The 17,929-nt window shown below is 43.8% G+C and overlaps 1 protein-coding gene across 2 annotated transcripts in view; it reads right to left on the bottom strand.

Annotated features, from left to right (window-relative positions):
* The window catches only part of NRSN1 (neurensin 1), a 43,530-nt gene extending 26,572 nt beyond the window's left edge, over nucleotides 1–16,958 (bottom strand). The window contains exon 1 of one of the 2 annotated variants that reach the window (XM_082259131.1): nucleotides 16,799–16,958. The gene's annotated coding sequence lies outside the window, so the exon portion shown is untranslated. The remainder of the gene's footprint in view (nucleotides 1–16,798) is intronic. The other variant, XM_082259132.1, reaches the window with a different exon arrangement.
* Nucleotides 16,959–17,929: the final 971 nt, after the last annotated feature.

Below are 17,929 nucleotides of genomic sequence, written 5' to 3'. Positions count from 1 at the left end.
TGTGTTCAGAATGTGCTCAAAAGGCTACTGACAGGCGGTGAGGAAGCAATGCGACGCCTCCTCAGCATTAAAAAAGTGCCTTAAAGCCGCATTTTGCGGAATACGTTTAGGCATGTAAAGCATCTGGGCGTTTATTCATTACATTCTGGCCACTGGAATGAATTGACTGAATAAATTGCACTAAACACGCCTAGCACTTGGCCTTTGGCCACATTTACACGTGTTTAGGCAACTCTGGCTTTTTTTGCAGCAAATCACTCCTCTCCTGAATGCACTCACACTGGGATTTTTTTCTGCCTCTAAACGCCTGTATTATTACAGGTACCTATATAGTGCCTTCAACTTATGCAGCGCTTTACATATATATTGTAGACGCCTATATCTGCAAACACACATAGGCTAAAGCATTGGGGTGTTTAGAGGCAGAAATAAAAAATTACAATCACCCTTGCTGTGGGGGCACCTGAGCCGAGCCACAGCTTCCTGTGTCCATTCAGACATGGAGCCGCGACCTGGTCCCGCCCCCTCTCTTTCTTGATTTGCTGACTGACTTTAATTGACAGCAGCGGGAGCCAATCGCGCCACGCTGCTGTCTTAGCCAAAGAACAGGGGAGTCCGGACAGCTGAGACACTCCTTCAACATCGCTGAATAAAGATGGGTCCAGGCAAGTATTAGGGGGGCTGCTGCACACAGGTTTTTTTATCTTATTGCATAGAATGCATTATAATAAAAATCCTTCTGCCTTTACAATTCCTTTAAGAAAAGGGATCCTTCGAGTCAAAGCTAATTTGGAACTCTTGCCTATTTACTACCCTCCTACTTGCTATTTTTTTAAAAATCCCATCTTTCAAAGAAACTCCAGTGCAAAGTCCAATGTAATGGTTGTAACTGAAAGTTAAGTCTTGAGAGATAGGTGGAGCCCTTGATACATCTGCCAAGCATTGCCTATATGCTTTCCCCTGTTGCGGTGCGTTTTGCATTTTTTAACCCTTGTTTTTTATGCGTTTTTGCCTGCAGTTTTCATGCATTTTACAGTTTTTTTTCTCTTTAAATACACTGTAAACACTATATATATATATATATATAGTGGTATGGATTTATAGGGGACACCCCCATGCCAAATAAAACAAAAATAAAATGGCATGGGATCCCCCCAAAAATACATACCAGACTCTTACTTGGACACACAGGTCAGGAAAGGGAGGGGACAGGCGAGCCCCCCCCCCTCCTGGACCATACCAGGCCACATGCCTTCAACATGGGGGGGGGGGGCTACTTTGGGGCAAAGCCCCTTGTCACCCTGTTGATGGGGACAAGGGCCTCTTCCTGACAACCCTGGCCACGCTCCATGGCTATATAAGAAGTAGCAGACAGCGGGAGCCGACACAACTGACGCAGCCAGCGTTGGAGGAAGATTGTGTTTTTCAATTTTAGCAGATGAAGATGACAAGATGGAGAGAAACACCGGAGGGAAAAGAAACCACTGGAGAGAGCAGAGGGAGAAGAAACACTAGAGGGAGAAGACTGGAGGAAGAAGAAACCACTGGAGAGAGAAGAGGGAGAAGAAACACTAGAGGGAGAAGACTGGAGGAAGAAGAAACCACTGGAGAGAGAAGAGGGAGAAGAAACACAGGAGAGAAAACCGTGGGAAGAAGACATGATGTTAAAGTGGGCTTCTAGATTCTGAAAAGCCCCCTGCCTGCAGACCCCCACAACCACCATCCAGGGTTGTCAGGAAGAGGCCCTCGTCTCCATAAACAGGGGGGGATGCTTGCTCAGCCCCTACTTTTTCTGACCTGCATGCTTGGATAAGGGCTTGGTATGGATTTTGGGAGGACTCCACACCATTTTTTTTTTTAAACTTTGGAGTGGAGATGTTACCTCCAAATCCATACCAGGGGATGGGGGAGGGGGCATGCCATTTTTTTTCGTTTCACAATTTTTTTTACAATCAGCGGGTAATCCTGCTGACATCTGATCACTCATCAGTTGTTAAGGACGCGGCAGCAGGCTTCTCGACCCGCTCTTTAACAACCAGCTATATACAGTGTTTGAAGGGGAAAAATAAAAACACATGAAAAAATCACATCACAAACACAACACTTGCATTTCTGGCGTGATTCCATTGAAGTCTATTACACACAAAACCCTAAAAATGCACCAGCTACAAAACGCATAGATGTAAAATGTGTACCATTTGAAACCATGTTAAATGGACTGTAGTGCGTTTCTGCAAACTGTTAAACGCACTAAAACACGCATAGGTGTGAACTTAGGTTAACAGTTCCAAGCAAAGTTCTTCTCCTCTAATGTTTCTAAAGGCACCTGACTAGACTGAAGATCCCAAACAGATCTCAACTCAAAATGAACAGTGAAGGGGACACAGACAGCTTTGAAACAACCCTGCTCTTGTTCCAATTTGCCATCATACTTACCCATATTATATTTGTATCTAAATATTACAAATGCTAATAGAACTTAATACCTGTATAGATTCTAAGATTAGAATACACAACTGAATTAATTTTTCTGATACTCTTAGTTTAGCAATGACTCCTCTGAGAGACCCTGTGGGACTAAAGTAGCCCTTTTTAAATCAAGTCTTGAAGGAGTATTTAGAAGCACCACCATCTCTTTAACACTGTGACACAATGAACTGCATCTGTTTCTCATTTATCAAGTTTTGGTACAAACAAAACATCGCTCTGGGAGGCCACCACAAGTGGTGCTGAGCATGTGTAAGAATGGTAGGACCACAAGAATCACAAAGTAGCCCCATGGGATTGCGAAACTCCGGCACCTAAGGTGGTGACTAGGGATTTTGTATTGGGCAGATTCGGGCACTTTTTTTTTCCGTTTCAGGCTACTCCTTGTTTGCTGTCTCCAGGTAGGGATTTTCTTATCATCGGTCACTGGCTAGATCTGTCAGTATTCTTCAGCTCGGGTAGGCCCTGTACTTTTGGAGAGAAAACCTGGCAAACAACCGTGGATCTGACTCACTTTTAAAGGAGATGTATGGGATTTTTATTTTTTTTACCCCATTTATACTTACCTAGGTGGATACAGCATCGGACCGGTGCTACATTTGTCCCCTGGCGCCTCTACACTGAGAACTGAGCAATCAAACGCAGCTGATTGCTCGGTTCTGACAGCTCCACGAGCAGAGAACTGCTGACTGTCAGTCACAGCTCTCTGCTCTGCCCCCTCCTCACTCATTGGAGCACTGGGCTGTGGAGGGTCAGGGAGCCGCTGGCTCAGGCTCTCAGAGGCTGAGCCGAGTGTTGGTCCAGGCACCTGGCGGATCCCGACTCCGTGGTCGTGATAACTGGAACGACTTCTGTGATGTTAGCAGAGAGCGGGCTGAATTCTGCTCTCTGCTGAAAACGGGTCACAGGAGTGCAGAACAAACTGCACTCCTGTGATCCATAGGAGATGTACAGCCAAATAAGTTTTGGCTGTACATCTCCTTTAAAGCGGAGTTCCACCTAAAACAAAAACAAATACATAAAAATACCCCCGGGACACTCAGGGCTAGTGCATTCCACAATGGATAGCCTCTGAACTGTCCCGGGTCGCACTGTCCTGCAAGAAGAAATAAATACTTACCTTAAAAATGTTTTGTCCAGCGCTGCCATCTCAGGTGTGGGCAGCTGAAGCCAGCGCGATCCTCTTCTGCGTCCTCTTCCGTCCTCTTCGGTCCCACGATGCACTGCACCGACCCTGCCGTCACTTCCGGGGCTGCGGCGTCATCCCTGCACAGCTTTTGGGCATGCCCAGAAGCTGTTAGCAAGGTATGACGCGCCTGCACCGGAACTGACGTCGGGGCCGGTGCAGGCGCATTGATTCCTGGGAGCGATGACGTTCAGCTCACAGGAATCATTGCAAGCCAGGAAGTGACGACGGGCCGTGGCCGCCGAGGGAGGAAGAGGAAGTAAGGTAAGTATATGTTCTTCTAAAACAAGGTAAGTGAAAAAAAATAAAAAAAATTGCGAGTTTTCATTTGTTTTACAGGTGACCCGGGGCAAGAAGATGGACCAAAGTAAAATTTTAGGGTGGAGCTCCACTTTAAATATTTTCACTTCTGAAGCTCCTGTCAGCAGATGGATCTTTAGGCTAGGTTAACACTGGTGCAGTGCGATTTTGATCCAATTTACGGTACATTATAATTTTCTACTGCAGCTGCAGTGCGACTTGATGTACAGTACATTTTGATATATTCTGTTTACTGCAACTAGTCCCTGTTGTCAGCTAGCAGAGATTAGTTATTGGTTGTTAGGAGACAGCACCTGCGAACATCCTAAAAACCAGTGACTCATCCCTGCTGTCAGAAGCAAGGATGAGTCATCGGTTGTTGAGGAACTGGCACCCGCCGGCATCCTAACAACAATGAGTCATCCCTGGAATCCCTGCTGACAGCAAAATCTAAACAAATTTAAAAAATGGCATGCAGGTGTCGTTAATGTCTAAACCGCTGGTAACAAAAGTGAGTACACCCCTAAGTCAAAATGTCCAAATTGGGCCCAAGGCCCTCAATATATTGTGTGGCCACAATTATTTTCCAGCACTGCCTTAACCCTCTTGGGTATGGAGTTCACCAGAGCTTCACAGGTTGCCACTGGAATCCTCTTCCACTCCTCCATGACGACATCACAGAGCTGGTGGATGTTAGAGATCTTGCGCTCTTCCACCTTCCATTTGAGGATGCCCCACAGATGCTCAATAGGGTTTAGGTCTGGAGACATGCTTGGCCAGTCCATTACCTTTACCCTCAGCTTCTGTAGCAAGGCAGTGGTTGTCTTGGAGGTGTGTTTGGGGTCGTTATGGTGGAATACTACCCTACGGCCCAGTCTCCGAAGGGAGGTGTTCATGCTCTGCTTGAGTATGTCACAGTACATGTTGGCATTCATGGTTCCCTCAATGAACTGTAGCTCCCCAGTGCCAGCATCACTCATGCACCCCCAGACCATGACTCTCCACCACCATGCTTGACTGAAGGCAAGACACACTTGTCTTTGTACTCCTCCCCTGGTTGCCACCACACACGCATGACACCATCTGAACCATATAAACCAAATAAGTTTTGACTTGGTGTCATCAGACCACAGGACATGGTTCCAGTAATCCATATCCTTAGTCTGCTTGTCTTCAGAAAACTGTTTGCAGGCTTTCTTGTGCATCATCTTTAGAAGAGACTTCCTTCTGGGATGACAGCCATGCAGACCAATTTGATGCAGTGTGCGGCGTATGGTCTGAGCACTGACAAGCTGACCCCCCACCCCTTCAACCTCTGCAGCAATGCTGGCAGCACTCATACATATATTTCACAAAGACAACCTCTGGATATGACGCTGAGCATGTGCATTCAACTTCTTTGGTCGACCATGGCGAGGCCTGTACAGAGTGGAATCTGTCCTGTTAAACTACTGTGTGGCACCTTGCTGCAGCTCAGTTTCAGGGTCTTGGCAATCTTCTTATAGCCTAGGCCATCTTTATGTAGACCAAAAATTCTTTTTTTCAGATCCTCAGTTCTTTGCCATGAGGTGCCATGTTGAACTTCCAGTGACCAGTATGAGAGATTGAGAGGGATAACACCAAATTAAACACACCTACTCCCCATTCACACCTGAGACCTTGTAATACTAACGAGTCACAGGGAGGGAAAATGGCTAATTAAGACATTTTCACTTAGGGGTGTACTCACTTTTGTTGCTAGCGGTTTAGACATTAACCACTTGCCGACTGCGCACAGTATATTTACTGCGGCAGTTAGCCCATCACAGGCAGAGTGACGTAGATCTACGTCGCTAGCCTTTGAGGCTCTGGGGAGAGAGCGCGCGCCGCCGGGGGCGCGCTCCCGAGCGGGCACAGACCCCCCCGCACGTGTGACCGGCGGTCACTCGGCGATCGTCGCTGCAGAGGGAGAAAGTCAGGCGGCTGATGTAAACAAAGCCGCCTGTCATTCTCCCCTGTGTAGAAACAGTGATCACACGGTTCTACTATGTAGGACCGTTGATCATTGTTCCTACAGCCCAAGCCACAGCCAATCACAGTTAGAATCACGCCCCTAGGGACACACACAGCCCCTCCCTCTCAAAAAGTTAACCCCTTCACTGCCAGTGTAATTTTACAGTAACAGTGCATATGTATAGCACTGATTACTGTAGAAATGTCACTGGTAACCCCAAAAGTGTCAAAAATGTCAGTCAAGGGTCCGATCTGTCCGCCCCAATGTCGCAGTCCCGCAAAAAAAAAAAAATCGCAGATCGCCGCCATTACGCGTTAAAAAAAACCAACAAAAATTACAAAAATCTTTCCCTTTGTTAGTAAACGCGATAACTTTTGCGCAAAACAATCAAAATACGCTTTTTGCGATTTTTTTTACCAAACATATGAAGCATAAAACAAATTGGCCGAAAATGTTAAAAAATTTTGATTTTTACATTTTTTTGGGGGGAATTTCATATAAAAAAATGTGAAAAATATTGCTATTTTTGCAAAATTTACGCTCTTTTTTTGTTTATAGCGCATGATCAAAAAATCGCACAGGTGATCAAATACCACCAAAAGAAAGCTCTGTTTGTGGGAAAAAAAGAACGTCAAATTCGTTTAGGTACAGCGTCGCATGACCGCGCAATTGTCCGTTAAAGTCACGCAGCGCCGAATCGCAAAATAGGCCCTGGTCAGGAAGGGGGTAAAATCTTCCGGGGCTTAAGTGGTTAATGGCTGTGTGTTGAGTTATTTTGAGGGGACAGCAAATATACACTGTTATACAAGCTGTACACTCATTACTTTACATTGTAGCATTTCTTCAGTGTTGTCACGTGAAAAGATATAATAAAATATTTACAAAAATGTGAGGGGTGTACTCACTTTTGTGAAATACTATATATATATATATATATATTTATTAATTATGGCTAATTATTTATGACTGACATCCTAAAGATGCGTATTGTTTAAAAAACTATAAAGAAAATTACAAAATGTAGATTGCTAGACGTACAAAATATGTACACAAAAATAACAGCTAAAGAAAAAGATGGAGAGGAGAGGATGAAAAGGAGAGAAGTAGACAGAGTCAGTCAAAAGCAGATCTGCCAAGAGGAAGTGGTGGGTGGAAAGCTAACATTTATGTCACTCCTCCCCCAACATCCAGTCATACACCTCTCTATATAGGTTCAGAACACATCATTCTGCTCCATAGCAACTAGGAGCTGTAAGCTGGGAACGCTAATAAGCACAGACATTAAAGCAAGCAAATAAGGTTAGCACAGAAGTCAGTATTACTTCTAAAAAATGACAAGTGCCAGAGCACATTTCCACTACAATAATGCTCTGTGATGGGAAATCGCATTGTGACATCTGCATACAAATGTTACCATCAGAACTTCATTTGTGTATTGTTTCTCATTGGAAAATCCTTATTTAAAAACGTGCTTCCATTGAAAAATACATACGCCTGACAATGAATGCTATTTATAGTTATTCCAGACAAGCAGACATAGTGGGAATGGAAATGTATGTGCTATAATCTGATTTCCAGATGCCATAGCCATAGAAGACATGCATTTCTTACTTTACATTTAGATGCTCAGTCAGATGTATACACATTTGTAAATCTACTTCACATCTCTTTATAAAAAGGTATGACTGCTGTTTTATTATATATATATATATATATATATAGTAAAAGTACACAACATAAGGTGACCAGATTTTTAAAATGAAATCCAGGACATATATATATATATATACACATATATATATACATATATATATATATATATAAACCATATATATATATATATATATATATATATATATATATATAAACCATATATATATATATATATATATATATATATATATATATATATATATATATATATATATTTTTTTTTTTTTTTTTTTAATTGGCAAATGGTAAACTATTTTATAAGCATATTTTCCTCAAATGATTTATGCAGTGTATGTGGTATGTATTTATAGAATGATTGTATGATATATACGTTATTTCTCACATTTCACCCATTACCATTCTTTGAGATATGACTACCAAATTTTATGAAGATAAGATAGAGAAAAAACGGAGTGCAGAGTTTAGGAGTGCACTACTTACAGAGTGCAGAATTATGGAGTGTGTTACATAAAGAAGGCAGGGCTAAGGAATGCACTACATAAAGAATGCAGGGCTCAGGGGTGCACTACGTAAAGAATGCAGGGCTCAGGAGAGCGCTACATAAAGAATGCAGGGCTCAGCTTTGCAGCCTCACCATTGCCCATCCAATGCAGCCTCCCCAGTGCCCAGCAATGCAGCCTCCCCAGTGTCCATCTATGCAGCCTCACCAGCATCCAGCAATGCAGCCTTACCAGTGGCCACCCAATGCAGCCTCACGAGTGGCCATCCAATGCGGCCTTACAAGTGCCCATTCACGCAACCTTACCAGTGCCCATTCATGCAGCCTTACCAGTGCCCATCTATGCAGCCTGACCTGTGTCCAGCAATGTCACCTGACCAGTGCCCAACAATGCTGCCCATCAGTGCCCAGCAATGCAGCCTGACCAGTGTCCATCTATGCAGCCTGACCAGTGCCCATCTATGCAGCCTGACCAGTGCCCATCTATGCAGCCTTACCAGTGCCCATCTATGCAGCCTGACCTGTGTCCAGCAATGTCACCTGACCAGTGCCCAACAATGCTGCCCATCAGTGCCCAGCAATGCAGCCTGACCAGTGTCCATCTATGCAGCCTGACCAGTGCCCATCTATGCAGCCTGACCAGTGCCCATCTATGCAGCCTGACCAGTGCCCATGCAAAGCAGCCTGACCTGTGCCCATGCAAAGCAGCCTGACCAGTGCCCATGCAAAGCAGTCTGACCAGTGCCCATGCAAAGCAGCTTGACCAGTGCCCATGCAAAGCAGCCTGACCAGTGCCCATCCAATGCAGCTTGGCCAGTGCCCATCCAATGCAGCCTGACCAGGGCCCACCCAATGCAGCCTGACCAGTGCCCACGCAATGCAGCCTGACCAGTGCCTATACAGGGAAATAAAATCATTGTAACCTTTAACTTTCTGCCCTTCTTTCTTTCTCCTTTTAAAGCTGTCACCAAGAACCCTGCCACAATAATTCCCCTTCTCTGTTTAAAATAAGCATGGGGAAGGTCTGGCCCCTGTGTGGAGGAAGATCTTTCAAAATCCAAATAAATGAATTCTAACAGCTTAAAGTGGTTCTATGCATTAAGGTAATTCTATGCATTTTTTCTTTTTTGTTACCTGGAAGGTAAATGCATAATGTGCTAGTATGTGACACTTACCTGCAAACAAAGCCCACGTTATCCCTGCTGGGGGCCACATCCATCTTCGCCCGTCTTCCTTCTGGGTCTGTGGACTCCAGGTGTGCTACTGGCGTGCGCGCGAGAGCCGCCAGCCACAGCACAGGGCTCTGAAGAAACGGCATTGGCTGCATGCAATATAAATATCTTCTAAACAGTGCAAGTTTAGGAGATATTTACAGTACCTATAGATAAGCCTTGTTATAGGCTTACCTATAGGTTCAAACATTACAGGGGGGTATACTACCACTTTAAGGTAAAAAATATTGTGCAGCAACTCCTCTCATACTTACCTAGGCCCCATCACGATCCAGCGATGTGCAGCCTCGGCTCTCTGAGCATACTCCCTCCTCAATGGCTCAAACAGCAGCGGGAGCCATTGGTCAATCGCAGCCAGTGAGCCAATGAGAAAAGAGAGGGGCGGGGCCAAGCTTGGAAGTGAGCCTGCTTGGTTTCCCCTATAACAAGCTGCTTTCTCTGGGGGTACTCGGCAGGAGGGAGGGGCCAGGAGCGCCGACAGTTGACCTGAAAAGAGGGGGATCGAGGCTACTCTGTGCAAAAACACTGCACAGGGCAAGTAAGTATAACATAATTGCCTTTAATATCACTTTAAGGAATGAGTTTAGCTAAAGCTCACCACATACGTCACAATCTAATTGTATAATCTCTTTTAGATCTACCAACAACTATGTAGTACAAGGGTCTGTCTGATTGGATACAGACTGACTGGACAGTTCAGAAGGATCTTCATAGTGCATACATTTGGTAAATCTAAAGTTGCTTGCTGCACAAGGCTTGTACCTTAAGATGTATGATGAGCCTTAAGCTAGCATTACACAGGCCCCAGCTTGTTGCCCCTCTGAAAAGCAATCCGCAGCGGAATGCTTTTCAGAGGAGTTTGACAAGGGGTGACCTGTAAATGCAGCGCCACCATAATGCAACCACATGCAGTTGCCGAGCCCCTGCAGTGATGTCTTTTGAATGGGTCACATGGGCAGTACTAACTGCTGAACGCAACTGGGGAAATAACTTTTGTCACGGCATATGTACAACTCCATCTGCCTGCCTTTGCAGCCTAAGGAGGGGGGTTAAAAATACGGCTCAACTGCCTGTTTTACCTCAACTGCCTGTTTTACTCCCCTTTCCAACTGCAGCTGTAAATAAGCCCTGAGATCCACCAACAAGTACATAGTGCAAGGGCCTCCCTGATTGGATACAAATTGATTGGATTTTTTAGGTAGGTTCTCAAAGTACACAGTTTTGGTACATCTAAAGAAGATTGTACAGTCACATTGTATAGTATGTGGTTAAGCTTAAAGGGAGCTGGGGATGCAAGCTATAAGTTTTATCACAATGGAGAACTTGTCCTTTGACCTGGAATTTTTGTGTGATGTCTTACAACCACCAATCAGATTCAAACCTCTAATCAGAGTTGGTAAATAATATATGACTGGTGGATGTAAGGAGGCATAGAATATTTCTAACTTCATTCTATTAATAAAGATCATATTCTGATAACTTTATGCAGCTAATATACTGCTCAAAAAAAATTAAAGGAACACTTTGAAAACACATCAGATCTCAATTAGGGAAAAATATCATGCTGGAAATCTATACTGATATGGACAAGGTAATGTGTTAGGAATGAAAGGATGCCACGTGGTTTGATGGAAATGAAAATTATCAACATTTAGAGGGCTGAATTCAATTCAAAGAAACCCCAAAAATCAAAGTATGCATGCCTGACAACATTGGAGCATGCTCCTAATGAGACGATGGATGGGGTTCTGGGGTATTTCCTCCCAGATCTGGACCAGGGCATCACTGAGCTCCTGAACAGACTGAGGTGCAACCTGGCGGTGTCGGATGGACCGAAACATAATGTCTCAGAGGTGTTCTGTTGGATTTAGGTCAGGCGAGCATGGGGGCCATTCAATGGTATTAAATCCTTAATCCTCCAGGAACTGGCTGCATACACTCCGCACATGAAGCAAGGCATTGTCATGCACCAGGAGGAACCCAAGACCCACTGCACCAGCGCAGGGTCTGACAATGGGTCCAAGGATTTCATCTCCATACCTAATGGCAGTCAGGGTGCCATTGTCTAGCCTGTAGAGTTCTGTGTGTCCCTCCATTGATATGGCTCCCCAGACCATCACTGACCCACCACAAAACTGGTCATGCTGAACGATGTTACAGGCAGCATAACATTCTCCATGGCTCCGTCAGACCCTTTCACGTCTGTCACATGTGCTCAGGGTGAACCTGCTCTCATCTGTGAAAATCACAGGGCACCAGTGGCGGACCTGCCAATTCTGGTGTTAAATGGCAAATGCCAATTGAGCTCCACAGTGGTGGGCAGTGAGCACAGGGCCCACTAGGGGACGCCGGGCCCACAGGCCATCCTCATGAATTCTGTTTCTGATTTTTTGGTCAGGAACATTCACACAAGTGGACTGCTGGAGGTAATTTTGTAGGGCTCATCCTGTTCCTCCTTGCAGGAGCAGATACCAGTCCTGCTGATGGGTTAAGGACCTTCTACGGCCCTGTCCAGCTCTCCTAGAGTAACTGCCTGTCTCCTGGAATTTCCTCCATGCTCTTGAGACTGTGCTGGGAGACACAGCAAACCTTCTGGCAATGGCACGTATTGATGTGCCATTCTAGAGGAGTTGGACTGCCTGTGCAATCTCTATAGGGTCCAAGTATCGCCTCATGCTACCGGTAGTGACACTGACCCTAGCCAAATGCAAAACTAGTGAAAAACAGTCAGAAAAGAGGAGTAGGGAATAAAATGGCAGTGGCCTCCACCTGTAAAACCATTCTGTTTTGGGGGTCATCTCATCGTTGCCCATCTAGTGCACCTGCTTCATTAACACCCCCCCTCTGCTACTTAACTGACCAGATCAATAACATAGGAGTTTAATTGACTTGATGTTATACTCTAATTAAAAAGTGATCCTTTTATTTTTTTGAGCAGTGTATATGAAAAAAACAAAAATTTCCAAGCTCAACCTACCGACCAGCCTGCGACCAACAGTATGCGTTAAAAACAGAGGTTTGGTTGCATACATTTGCAAATACATGCATAAGCCACAGAGCCCCGGCAAGGCACCCCATTTTCTGTGGACCTAACTCTAATTTTCAACAATGGAAGCACATGCATTTCCACAGAGAATGGGGTGCCTTGCTGGGGCTTTGTAGCTTACGCATGTATTTGAAAATGTGTGCAACTAAACCCGTTTTTAACGCATACTGTTGGACAGGTCAATTCGGTTGGTCGCAGGCTGGTTGGTAAGCTGAGCGTGGAAAAGTCTTTGTTTCTTTTCATATGCGTTGCCTTTCCAATGCTCCTTGCTGCAGTGACCAGTACCCACTTTGTATATGAAAGGATAGTATTATGTTGCTAATTCTTTTTTCATTTGTTACATATCTTTATATGTTGCTCCACACTTTTCTGTAGACCAAATGGACCAGCAATGGAGTCAGTGATCGGATAATCTATAACTCTTTGAAAACGCCCAGTAGGCGGGCGAAACGCGTTGACGCAACTTCCGGTACGGCTGGAACGTATCGTCACATCCGGTATACTTCCTGGATTGTCAGTGGAACGCACACTAATAGCGGCGTCCACCACCATTTTGTTCCTTTACACTGCGGTTCTTATACCTTTATCCTGTAAGTTGTATGTTTTTATTGCTTTGGGGCCAATAAATTATCAAAACATATTACACTATTTCGGTCCTCTTTGTTTTATATCCGGGACTAACGGAGGCCTTCTTTGGAGCGATCCCATACAAGGCATCCCTGATCTTGGATTATCCCCAACCAGAGCGCAAAAGTCCAAAGGATCTTACAAACGCTTGAGACTCATTTTTGTGGTGAGTAGGGAACCTAGAGGGTCTGGCCACTCACTTGAGCACCGTTTGGATGATCATTTCTCCACCTGAGCACTTTATTGGATATATCACTATTAAGGACTGATTTATCACTTTTTGTATTATATATTTGTCCAAATTCAATAATATTTTGCACGTATTACTATTTATCAATTTTCACATGAAATGCTAGCGCTGTTTTGAATTTATTCAAATCTCAAATCTATAACTCCGTCAGGGATGACTGAGCAACACCAGTCCTTGATAAAAAAAAAAAATGTGATAAAATAGTAACTATTCCCTGACAGTGGGGTTGATTTACTAAAACTGGTGCAGCTGTGCATGGTAGCCAACCAGCTTCTAACTTCAGCTTGTTCAATAAAACCTGGAAGTGGATTGGTTTCTATGCAGAACTATACCAGATTTTGCACTCTCCAGTTTTAGTAACTGTTATAGTTTGCCCCAACCTCTATCATGGTCACCTTTGTTGAATCTGCGTGTAAATGACAAAAATAATATTAATTACATCATGTGAAATAAAAAAGGAACACTCACTAAATATTAATTTTTAAATGTTTGTATTAAACTCATACAGTTATCAGAATATGATAACTTTTGAGATAGTAGTTTATATTTTGGGCCCAACTAATGTCCAAAATTAGACTTTTTGAGATCAGTGGCTTGGTGGTTATCATGTCTACTTGCAGCACTAGGGTTTTTAGGTTGGAATCCTAACTGGGACACCATCTGCATGGAGTTTGCATGCTCTCCCTGTACATGTGTGGGTTTCCTCCATGTACTCTGGATTCTTCCCACACTCAAAAGAAATGCTGGTAGGTTAAAGTGGATCTTTACTGTATCTGAGCACCACAAACCAAAAACACGATTTACTGTTTATAGTATAAGCTGACTTTTTCAGCATGTTTTTTCATGCTGAAAAAGCCCCCCTCGACTTATATTCGAGTCACGGTTCCACTTACCTTTTCCCTGGTCAGTGTGCATGCGTCCGCCGCCGCTCAGAAAAGCCTGTACATGTTCGGCTATTCCTGGGCAGACGGCGCATGCACAGTGATGTGTTGGCGGCGGGCGGCGCCATTTTTAAATGTAAGGCGGAAAGGTAAGTGAGACTCCTCCGCAGCCCCTGCATCTCCTGTACTATGCCTGTACCATCTGTGCCATGCCTTTACCATCTGTGCCATGCCTGAACCATCTCCTGTGCCATGCCTGAACCATCTCCTGTGCCATGTCTGAACCATCTCCTGTGCCATGCCTGAACCATCTCCTGTACCATGCCCACAGCCCTGCATCCCCTGTACCATGTCTGCAGCTCCTGCACCATGCCCGCAGACCCTGTTTTGGGTCTCGTGTTGGTCCAGTTAGGTCAAGTAGCTGCTGCATTTCCCACCCTAGGCTTATACTGGAGTCAATACGTTTTCCCACTTTTTTTGTGGTAAAATTAGGTGCCTCGGCTTATATTTGGGTCTGCTTATAATCGAGTATATACGGTAATTCATTTTTAGCATGCAAAGCAAACTCCCCCATCCAATAAGGTCTTCATGCTTTATTTTGTTAGGAAATCACTTTGAAAAACACCCCCTAGCATTTCTGGCTTTGGCCATCTTGAATAAGGGCAGATGATTCATGTAGCATTTACTTCCTGGAGTCCATCTGCCGTTAGCTCAGGCATACACACAGGAGTATGTGTTTAGCTGAGAAAACCCCTCCTGCACTTCTGAAGACTCCTGGGATGTATGACATAATTTGCCTAGGCAAAAAACCAAGAAGTAACTAAAGAAATGTGTAAAAAAAATAAAAAAAAGTTTAAAACAAGTAAATATGGTATACTTTACTATCTATTTAATAATGCTATCAGCATGAGGATTAAAAATAGTCAATGGGGAAGCGAAGTTCCACTTTAACTTGCTCAACTGAGTGCACCCAAGATGGCTGCCTCACCTCCTCAAGTGCTTTCTGTCCCCAGAGAGAAAAGTGCTACAGAAATTTAAACAAATTAATAATAATAATAATAAAAAAAATGTATATAAAAAAATAATATTAATAAAAAAAACAAAAAATAATAAAGAAAAAATAAATAAATAATAAATTATATATATATATATATATATATATATATATATATATATATATATATATATTATTAATATTTTTTTTTTTGTCATCTGGCAGCTTAGTTTATCTCAACCATTTCTGTAGTAAGGGCTTATTCACACCAGCCTGCAAGCTACAACGCCGACTGGTGTCCATTGTGCGGTGGCCTACTTTTTTCTTTTTTTAATTTTACCTTTCATTTAAGTCTATGCACTGCAGCATGTTGCGTCACCCTATAGTGAAGTGATTTGAAGGCTCATTTACACCACAACCCCTGAGTTTAGTGTGCGGTTCCCCATGTATGTTTACATGTGCTTGCGGTGTGTTATTTGGTGTTATTTAATCACTCTACTGAGTTGCACTTACGTGCATTTGCGGCACGCAAATAATGCATCAACGGTGTAACCTAGGTTCACTGAAATACATTCCTATTTCTTGCCTATGCATTCATACTGCATTTAAAAATGCATGTAAATGAGACCTAAAAAAGGGCAGGTCTGGATTTTTATGTAGGTACATACATATTCGCCAGCACACCATGGATCTTGCAAAAGCAGTCCAAAAGCTTTATTGCAAAAAAAGATCACATTAAAAAACAGCGCAACGTTTCCGAGCCACGCAGGACCCCTTCGCCAGGCATGTAAAGGGGTCCTGCGTGGCTCTGAAACGTTGCGCTGTTTTTTGATGTGATCTTTTTTTGCAATAAAGCTTTTGGACTGCTTTTGCAAGATCCCCGGTGTGCTGGCGAATATCTATGTACCTGTAATAGATCCAGTGTCCAGCTGGTGATCACGTCAGCACCCAATATATGTGCCTATATCCAGGAAGGTGTGCGATGGGAATATGAACTTTACTGGATTTTTATGTAAACGCACACAACCCGCCAAACAAAAACCCTTGTCGATCCACATAGATCAGCGTCGCTCAATGCAGATCATGTCAATGAGCCCCTAAAAGTGGGCAGAGAGGGATGCTGTGCGAAATGCGGTATCCTGTAGCAAGCAATGAGATTTGAGCGCAGTGAAAGGTGAATTCTGATTGGCTGTTTTTGGTGAGTGCACTTTGCATCCTATATTTCTAGCAGTGATAATAAATGTGGAGGACAAGGACAGGCTGAGTGTGGGAGGCAGGCAATGTCCTTTCCCCTCCATGTCCTTCACCAGCGTCCTGTTGCTCTCCATGGTGCTGAAATTGATTCCCCCAGAACACGTAACATGTGACGCCATACACACCATCTGTGTATCACTCTGCTCTCTATACAAACTACTTTCCTCCTCTATATACACTGCACTTTACTATTCCCCCCACCTCAATATTATATCACACATCCAGCCAATGCCAAGGAATCACATCAATGATTATATTGTATACAAAGCTGGGATTTGCATTGCTGTGATTGGCAATGTCTATGTGCGTCTCCCCGATCTGACAATAAAAAGTCCCATCCTAGCAATCATTACCATCATATCACTCCATGTTTACCTTTCCCGAGTACCTGCTATGCCGGGTGAGCCGTGCTGCTAGCGGCAGATCCGTCCTCGTTCGGGTCCCATCCCTCTGAGCCAGCGAAGGCTCACACACCACCTATTATTATCCTTCCCAATGAGCGGAGCTCACCGTGCCTGCGCACTGGGCTGCCAAGGCCAGCTATACTAACAGCATCCTCTGCATCCCTAGGACGTGACCGAGCTATGAGCACCCCCACTGGCCGCAAGGCGCAACTACAATAATGTCCTAACCTCTGCTACTGACAATCTCACTGACTGGGATTTAAAGTAGCATTTCAGTCTTTGCAGGTGACACCAAGCTTTGCAGTGGAATAACTTCCTTACAGGATGTCTCCAATTTACAAGCTGACCTCAATGCACTGTTTCATTGGGCAACTATGTGGCAAATGAGGTTTAACCACTTAAGCCCCAGAGGATTTGGCTGCTCAAAGACCAGGGCCTATTTTGCGATTCGGCAACTGCGTGACTTTAACGGACAATTATACCCAAATGAAATTGACGTCTGTTTTTTCCCACAAACATAGCTTTCTTTTGGTGGTATTTGATCACCTGTGCGATTTTTACTTTTTGCGCTATAAACAAAAAAAGAGCGACAATTTTGAAAAAATAACAATATTTTTCACATTTTTTTACATGAAATTCCCCAAAAAAAAAATTTAAAAATCCAAAATTTTTTAACATTTTAGGACAATTTGTTTTCTGCTACATGTTTGGTAAAAAAAAAAAATCGCAATAAGCATATTTTGATTGGTTTGAGCAAAAGTTATTGCATTTACTAACTAAGGGAAAGATTTTTGTCATTTTTATTGAGTAATGGCGGCGATCTGCGATTTTTTTTTGCGGGACTGCGACATTGCGGCGGAACAGATCGGACCCTTGACTGACATTTTTGACACTTTTGGGGGTACCAGTGACATTACTATAGTAATCAGTGCTATACATATGCACTGTTACTGTAAAAATGACACTGGCAGGGAATGGGTTAACTTTATTAGAGAGCAAGGGGTTAAGTGTGTCCCTAGGGGCGTGCTTCTAACTGTAAAGGGGCGTGGCTTTTGATGTAACCACAGAGACATACGATCCTACATAGCAGGATCGTATGATC

This window comes from Pelophylax lessonae, assembly GCF_965119305.1.
Source record: "Pelophylax lessonae genome assembly, chromosome: 5".
Taxonomy (NCBI): domain Eukaryota; kingdom Metazoa; phylum Chordata; class Amphibia; order Anura; family Ranidae; genus Pelophylax; species Pelophylax lessonae.
Note: the sequence above shows the minus strand (reverse complement) of the source record. Positions and strands in the feature narration are given on the sequence as shown.